The 8794-nt window shown below is 36.8% G+C and overlaps 1 long non-coding RNA gene and 2 other non-coding genes across 3 annotated transcripts; all 3 read right to left on the bottom strand.

Moving 5' to 3' along the window:
- Nucleotides 1-4974: 4974 nt before the first annotated feature.
- Nucleotides 4975-6153, bottom strand: LOC116735174 (uncharacterized). The gene is made up of 4 exons (XR_004342338.1): nt 6056-6153; nt 5472-5511; nt 5237-5278; nt 4975-5079 (listed from the first exon to the last, which is right to left on the bottom strand). It is a non-coding gene; the product is annotated as an uncharacterized LOC116735174 (long non-coding RNA).
- LOC116736315 (small nucleolar RNA SNORD88) lies at nt 5343-5434 on the bottom strand. Its single transcript, XR_004342525.1, has one exon. It is a non-coding gene; the product is annotated as a small nucleolar RNA SNORD88 (small nucleolar RNA).
- LOC116736316 (small nucleolar RNA SNORD88) lies at nt 5581-5671 on the bottom strand. The gene has a single exon (XR_004342526.1). It is a non-coding gene; the product is annotated as a small nucleolar RNA SNORD88 (small nucleolar RNA).
- Nucleotides 6154-8794: the final 2641 nt, after the last annotated feature.

The raw sequence follows: 8794 nt of genomic DNA, 5'->3' as shown, positions 1-8794 counted from the left end.
GGGGTCATTAAAGTATCTTTTTCACATTTATTAAGTTTTAATTATAGGTCCGTGCTTTTTCTGTTTTGTTTGTTTTGTTTTCTTCTACAAACTGATGCTTATATGTACTGTAGCACCAAGCTAACAAACCACTTTCCGTCCTTCAAGTCCCACAAAAGCAGTGAGGGTGCATTTATTTTTAATGTGGAATATTTTATTTAGGTTAAATTTAGATAATTTAAACGGGACCTATTATGCAAAATTCAAATTTTGCTTGTTTTGTACTTTCATTTGGGTCTCAACTGCTTCTAGAAACAACTCAAGCACTTAAAAAAACTACACCCAGCTGCTTTTTGTCTGGAAAATGAGCCATTTCCATTGTTAAGTCACATTCAGCAAGCAAAGTGCCGTTACATAGCAACCCCAGCACAGCTCCAGCACGTTTGGTCACCTGGTTTTACTGCTGTATTCGCTGTACAATGGCTGCTGGAAAAGAGATTAAGTTTTTAGTGGACTTACCATTCATAAACCACTTGCTAAATTCTTGTTGGTTGTGCAGGAGGCTCCACTTCTGCTTTTCGAAGATTTACGGTTGTATAATTGTGCATTTGTCTGCAGCCATTTTCACGTGTGGCTGTAAACGTCAAGTTGGGGGCGTGGCCAGCAGCAGCTTGTTTGGATTTAAAGTGAGAAGACGCCCTAAAACAGCTCATATAGGCAAAACTGGCTAGAATAAAATATCATTATTTAACAAATGTATTGAACATGTTTTGTTTAGACATATGTCTGTCTTAACCTGTTCAAGGAAGCAGAATAGGTCACCTTTAAGAACTTGGTAAAGTCCAGGTTGTTTTTTTATACTTCCTGATCCATTAAACTCAATAATCAAATGAGGTTGTACTTTCTTCTGACAACAGCTTCCTCATCTTTCCGAGGAGTCCAGGGAGCAGACCGGTGTCTTCGCTGTGTGTGTGTGTGTGTGTGTGTGTGTGTGTGTGGGGGTGTGTGTGTGTGTGTGCGTGTGTGTGTGTGTGTTTATCTGGTTGCGATTGGTCACGTCTTGTTTTTTACCTCATCACCGGCAGGGCTCTGTCCTTACTATGGATCCTGTGTGCATTTTTTGTTTTTTTCCATAATAGCTCTTTGTCATCCTTTAGCGACGTACGTTCAGACTGGTCACTGTATCACAAATTTGTAGCAAAAATAAGTGCCCAGACCTACATCATAAAAAGAATAAATGGCTAAAAAAAAAATATAAATATATATATATATGCACACAGTCAGGCACCCATGTTACTGTTATCCATGCCTGCATGCATACACCAACATGTAGATAAACACAAGCACTCTGTGTTTGTGTCAGAGTTTATTTAACACCTTATATATGTAAAGACGCAGAGATCCGAGACGCACCTGAGGACAGATTGTGCTCTGGATCCAAGAGAACGCGAAGAGAAATCTTTTTCTTCCGGAGAACAACTCTGCTCAGACCTTCTGGGACGAGGGACACTTGAAAGGAGACGGGAGGGGTAAAAGAAAAACTGCCATTATCTCCGTCTTTTCCCTCCCGGTCCTCCCTGCTCCTTCCTGGAGTGGCCTTTCTCCCCCCTCCCTCCCAACGGCGAAACCCAAGAGAGAGAAACGCTCAAATCAAATTTTAATACTACGATTGTTCTTACAGTTTTTAAACGGGGAAACACTGGAACTGCTGTTGATATGAAGAGATTTGTTGCTACTGCTTATCGTTACTATCATCGTCCTTACTGTTATTCCGGTTTCTTCCTGCCTCAGGTGGTTGGGTGTTGTGGAGACGCTGAATCCTCTACATTGTTTTAAAGTGAAAAGAAGCCTCGCGGACATAAGGTGAAGCACATCGATGGATATATTTTCCCTTTATTATGTTAACATGGTAACTTTAAAAGCCTCAAACTTTACTTTTCTCCTTCAAAGTTTATTCAGATGCTGTATCGATGTAGCAACTGTTACTCTGGGGAAGCCCAGAACATATCAGTGATAGAAGTTTAGTATATCTAGCCCCTGTTATAAGATCTGTGTGTGCCATGTTTTTCATTTTACTTCTCCATCAGCTTTCATGGCACATTAACCTCTGAGATGGAATATAAGGGCTCTCTCATGACTTCACGCTTTCACTTCTTTCACTGCTGCTTTCCGAGTCCGAGAACACATCGATACATCCCATACGGGAGTTGCTCTCCCCTCTGCTGTCTTTGAGTCTGGTTTTGCAGGGAAAAAAAAAAACTGTTTTCATGCATCTTGTTGCACATATTTTCACTCTGTCGATGTGAAATTTGCAAATGGTGATTCATTTTTGTATCTGCAGAAGGTCAGGGGGGAGATTATCTTAGAATGCATAAGGAAATAGCAATAAGGACGATGAAAATAATGGTCATTAAACAGTTTAAGATGTAAAAAAAAAAGTCTCAAAAGTTCTACAGAATCTCTGTCTTCCAAATAATGTTTATCATGAAGATGTATTTATTTAACTGTTCTGCTTTCTATACAGTTTGACCCGTTCTCTGCATCTTCCACTGTTAATGATCCAAGCTCCGCTCTGGTCGTTCTCTTTGCTCACGTGTGTCGGTGCGATCACAGTGAATTATTTCTGTCATTTTTTGCATCAGTAACACCTTACAAGGAAATTTGAGTAGCAATGTGTAATACAGGCCAGAACTTTGGTGGTACCAACAGGAAGCTCCTACTGTTCTTAGAGGTCACTTAAAGGGCGCCTGTAGGTGAAGTACCAACGTGGAATCAGCTAAATTATCAACAGCAGATTCAACGGCAAGATTTTAAACCTATAAAAACTTCCAGGGAGGGGGTACCATTGGGCACCTACAGATTACTTAAGGGGAATCTCTAGCCAGTTTTTCTAAAATCCAATCCTTAGCCCCCCGTGCGCTGAATGTTTTAGATGTGTCTCTGTTCCAGAACAGCCGATTCAAACAATTGAACGACCTCTTCTGCAGGCATCAAGTGCTGCAGAGGCCTGTTAATCACCCACGGATTCAAGCCAGGTGTGTGGCAGAAGGGAAATACCTAAAACAATGCAAGGCAGTGGGCCACTGCTCTAGGTTATTCATTGGGAACTTGTGGAGTTCTTACAAGTCACCTTATGGCTGTATTCATGAGGTATCTGTGGAGTTCATTGGGGTTATCTTATAACTACTTACAGGGAACCTACAAGGTACTGGGAGAGGGTACCAGTAAGGTCCAGATATGCATAGTACACCTATAAGTTACTTAAGGATGTTTATTGGGAATCTATGGACTGCTTACAAGTCACCTTATGGGATAATTACATGGTGCCTGATGAGTTCATTGGGGTTTCCTTGAAACTACTTCTAGGGAACCTGTAAGGTACTTAGAGATGGTACCTGTGAGATCCAGATACTCATAGGGCACCTATAAGTTACGTTGGGGGAAACCTGTAGGGTGTTTATTGGAAACCTATGGAGTGCTTACAAGTCACCTTATGGGGGTAATTATGACGTGTCTGTTGAGTTTATATGGGTTGCCATGGGGCCTGTGAGGTTATTTAAAAGGTCCTTATTTAGTACCAAATAAAGTTATAGGGTTTCACCTTGTGTTAAATCATTTCATTCTCTCTTCTATAAGTAATTAGATATTAGTGTTGCAGCTTGTTTTGGTTTTTATTAATAAAATGTAATGCTGACCTTACATTTCAATGAAAAGTATCTTAGAAACTATCTCTACCACCCCTATTAGTACCCTGGAGGTTCTCATTGTATTACATGTTGCTACCAGCGTTTCTTAGTGAAGGTAAAAGTTTTTATTAACTATTCAACAGCCAGATGTTTCTATCAGATCCACAAAATGTTCACGTAGTGTAAATTTAGTAAAACAGGAACTCATCTCTCTTCTTTTGTGACTCTTGAGAAAAATATTCTGGACCTTTTTTTTCTGGATTTCTTATTTAAAACTGAGTGAGTGGCTCACACATCAGCTGTCAGGGGTTAAAGGTCACAATCTGAGGTGAATCGGTCCGACTCTATAGAAAGCATTTCTTTTCCTTTAAGAGATCTTTAAAAAAATGAGTATGAACTGAAGAAAGGTATCTTACAGAATATATATATGTATATGTGATATGCATATACACACATTCATATAAATATATATGAATTTCAAATGTTTTAAGAGATAATAAATTGTTAGAATTATAATAAAGATAAACAAAGCTCTAGTTTATGGTGGTTTATGTTCCTGTGAAGAAAAATTTTGCTTTTCAGGTTTGTCTTCAACCTTGCAGATACAGATAAGCCTGAAACATTTTTATCTGTGATAATTTGAGTTATTTACAGAAAAACATCCGACTTCTGAAGTGTCATCAGTAAATAAATGGACATTCATACGAAGTGTGGAGTACTGAGCAGGTAATCTGCAAGTTTGGGTAAGAATATGAAATAAGATGAAGGAAAAACATTTTATGCGTAAAATTCTTAAGGAACAAATTTGTGTATATATATTTTTCACAAAGTGACACTTATTTCTAGTAACCTGCCTTTAGATCAGTTTTTCTTCTCAGTTTGGAATAAATGTACTTTTACTTTTCAATCCCAAACAAAAAATATTCATCCTTGACAAAAAAAAATTTTATCCTAAAAATTGAAACAGAAGGGCGGTTCTTTAAAAACATGTTTTCAATGGTGGATATTTCTCTAAAATTATAAGTCTTATTTTCAGAATGTCGTGCGACGTTTGCAGCTCTTATGTTTTATTTGGCTGGTCTGAGAGTAAAAAAAAATTACTTTAGGTTGTAGTTTGCAGAAATACTTTGTTCTGTAAAAGACATTTAATTCTCAAAAATTTAAAATGTAATTAAACTGGTCTCCAGGCTACAATCTTAAAAGATGTCTGTCCAGCTCTAGTCAACTATTTCTGAATTTAATAAGTTCCCATCAGGTTTAAATCTAAATTTTTAACTCAACTTTGAAGGATACATAATCACACACAAAATTTCAAATCCAAGTTTTATTTGTTAACTGCAATTATATACATATCAAGTAAAACTGAAAGAAATGTGGCGTAACTTGGTGAGGAAGTCTGCAGGAATCTTAGTGTCTGAAAAGAAAAGATGCAGCAAAATTAACTTTCATGATTCGACAGGGAAGCAGATAAAATCATTTGAATATTGTTTCTTCAGACTCTGTCTTGTTACAGAGCCCAGTGCAAACATCACAAGAAATCACAGAAATTTAACATGGATTTTAACACAAACCTCTTCAATTACTCGTCTGTCTGTTTCCAAGTGATCCACACCCTAAAAATAAAAAGAAAAGTGTAAGTTTGAGATTGTAATCATTAGGAGGACGTCATGAAGTCGTTTTCTCCTCAGAAACTCTGGCTTGTCAAGGCCAAAGATGCACTTCTGTCTCCATACAGACTCAGAGCCCAGTGCAAGTCATCAGGGGAAAAGCTTTTAGATTCTCATTGGACTTGAATGTTTGACCCACCTAGAAGAGTCCATCTTCATTTAAGTCATTTCTGCATTACCTACAAATGAAAAGGATAGAGTTAACTCTATGATGCATGATCACTTAAGCTCAACAAGGTTTAGCTTTTATTTTCCTCAGAAACTCTGGCTTGTCAAGGCCAAAGATGCACTTTGTCTCCATACAGACTCAGAGCCCAGTGCAAGTCATCACAGGAGGGTAATTTAAAGCTAACACACACTAAAAATCGCTCGCGTTTAACTGGCACTTTGAGCATAGCATCCTAGCCGCTTATGCTAAACACGTGGCGTGAGCTCCACGTGGTTGAAAACCAGTCTCCATAGAAAAACAGTCAAATTTTATATTTGACTGTTTTCATAGCGCGTAGTATAAACTCTGTGAGGTAGAGATTGGTAAATTCACATAAAGACTTAAACAAGTTAAATTCGGCTCACAATTTATCCACCGAAGCATTTAGATTTCGGGAAATATATTACAAAATAAGCCAATTTACAAATGATGAGTGACAACTGGAGATAAGCTAAAATTTGTAATCTTACAGTGAATATTGTATAATATTTCTGATAGAAGTAACGTTAACTCACCTCCTCATCGAAAAGTGAACCGTTCCCCTACGCTTCACTAACGGTTACTGACCGGTCATAACGGAGGCTGCGCAGTTTGACTACTGGCAGCAACGTAACTTCCGCTTTACTTCCCCCTGGTGGACGGGAGGAGGAATAAGAGTTACCGTTAAAAATTAAACGGAAATACTATTTGTGAATTTCCACTTAGTTCTATTAATTTGAAATCAATAAAAACATACAGCTCCAGCCTCCTGTAACTAATTGAATAAAGACAGAGGAGTCTATATAAATAACAAAACGTTTTGATGTATATATTTGTTATACATTTATTTATGTGAATTTATAGTATATATATTTAGAAAATTTTAAATAAAATTGCAACAAATATACAAAAAAATCGAATCACATCTTGTGGATATTGTTTAACTATTTTGATTTTAAACAAACAAAACCAAATTACTAAATTACTGCTACTAATTAACATTTTTACTTTGTATGTTATCTATTTTATTTGTGCATTTATTTTTTGGAACCAGGGGAAATTAAATAACTATTCTCATAGGATGTCATGCTACATCACAAGTCTGGTCGTTTTTCATTTTTAGCCAAAGCTATTAGGACCAAGGAGCTGCAGGTAGCAGTGACAGATATCTAATTTTACAGCAAATAAAAAGAAACAAATGTAAAAAAACAACAACAAAAAAACCCACAACTATCTAAACGGTTGAATTTTTATTTTCTTTAAAAAAAATAGAACATTTATGCATAATTTATACATTTATAACACAATGCCCTGCGTCTAAACACTGGACGTGTTTATATGTGAAGTTACTTTCTCTGATCACCAGAGGGCGCGCTCTCCCGCTCCAATATAAAATCATATTCAGTAAATTAGAAGATGCTTCTGATGAGGCTCGTTAGCTTGATTAAAAGTACCTTTGGAAAATTACATTTAATAAGGTATTAAAACTACTTTTCATTAAACCCACATTTCTGTATTGAAATGTTTTTTTTTTAATTAGTCTGCTGTAATATACTAATTATAATGTCATGTTTTTACATCGGAAAATCAACGTAATTTCCAGGAATAAAGGCTTAAAACATCAGTTTGTGTGGTATAAACTTAATGAATTAAGCTACTGAAATAAATTCAAATTTATTGATTATGAGCGTATATTAGAATAATTAACATTAAACTCTTTGTGTAGAGAATTGAATGTTCTATATTATGATGTTAGTGAACATGTCTGATTTCTGGGTCCCTCAAGCCAAAACCATGTTGGTTTAAGTGAAGGCTCTGAATCACGCTGGTATGTGTCAGTGGTTGCTTATCTCCTGTGATGGACTGCTGTCCTCTTCAGGATGAATTAAATCTACTTGTCAGAGTGACTCCAACATCAGGACAATGTGACATCTGTACGACCAACATGCCGGGCTGCTGCAGCGAAAACCACCTGGCGTCTTAACAATCCTTTCAGCAGAAACTGGCTTGCTCTGCACTGCTCCTTTCCCCAAAACATATCTGTATTCTTAGAAAAACACAGAGCTGTTCTTGTGAAATCACATATTTAATCAGGATTACGTACTTTCAGTTTACTGTGGCCTTCATCCAAGTTTTAAGAATAATATCCCCTCAAATCCCTCATTGAAATATGGATTATCATTAATTGTAATTTTAATAAGATGAAGAAAAAAGTTTTTGCAGGTTAGTCCTGGAGTTTGAAAGTAATTTGTGACTTCCTTTAAGGAGATGATGATCCAAATAAACACAGAAATGCCCAAAAAGTAATAATAATAATAATAACAATTCAACGTTTTTGCATGACTCGGGATTCGGCATGTAAACCCCAATCGATTAATTAATAAAGTCCGCTTAGATTTTTTTCCCCAGCGTTGTAGTTTGGCCTCCGTCCAGCAGAGGGCGCCGCTGGTCATCCTTAAAGCGGTGCCGTTTGATTCAGAAACGAAGATGGCGGCGATTTCCAAGAGCGCAAAGAGAAACGGTCCAAACGGAGTCCGATGTGGGATGTAAGATTCACTTTATCCGTTAATGTTACGAAATATTAAACACTCGACCAGCTGCGGAGTTGCCGTCAACTTCTCAACCATAACTTACAGATTTGCTACGAAGGTGTGAACGTTTAAACAAAAAACGGAGGATATAAAGCAGAAAAACTATAACGTGATAGACAGACATGACGTCAATAGGCAGGGTTGATTTTAAGGGCTGTTTAACTTTAATCAGCTGAAATATCCACATTTTTCTGTTTATTTCGTCAGTATTTAACCCTTTCAATCATAGTGGTCACTACAGTGGACAGCTATCTAAAAGCCATTTTCTTGTGCTTCCTGTGGATTTTTATGTTATAAATGCACACAGACCACTGAAGTGGACACTAATGCATCATAAAATATACCATCAACTACTGGCCATCAGCTGCAAATGCAAGAAATTATTTTTGTTAAATACAATATGGCCGACAGACAAAAAAGCATGAGAACCGACCCGGTCCCTCCTTCTATTGTAGACGACTCTTGCAAGTAAAACAAATATTGTGACATCAGATAACCCCTAAGGAACAATACTACTGATGTATTTTTCAAATAACAACTTTGTATTTGGACAAAATTACAATTCATCACATAAAAAAAAATATATATATTTTTACAAAAAAAATGTTCCTACCTTTTTTTATGCCTTAAGAAAAAAATTTTTAAAAATGGAAAAAAAATTCTGACACAAAGGATCATAATTCA

This window comes from Xiphophorus hellerii, chromosome 16 (assembly GCF_003331165.1).
Source record: "Xiphophorus hellerii strain 12219 chromosome 16, Xiphophorus_hellerii-4.1, whole genome shotgun sequence".
Taxonomy (NCBI): Eukaryota; Metazoa; Chordata; class Actinopteri; order Cyprinodontiformes; family Poeciliidae; genus Xiphophorus; species Xiphophorus hellerii.
This window is presented reverse-complemented; position numbering and strand designations above follow the sequence as displayed.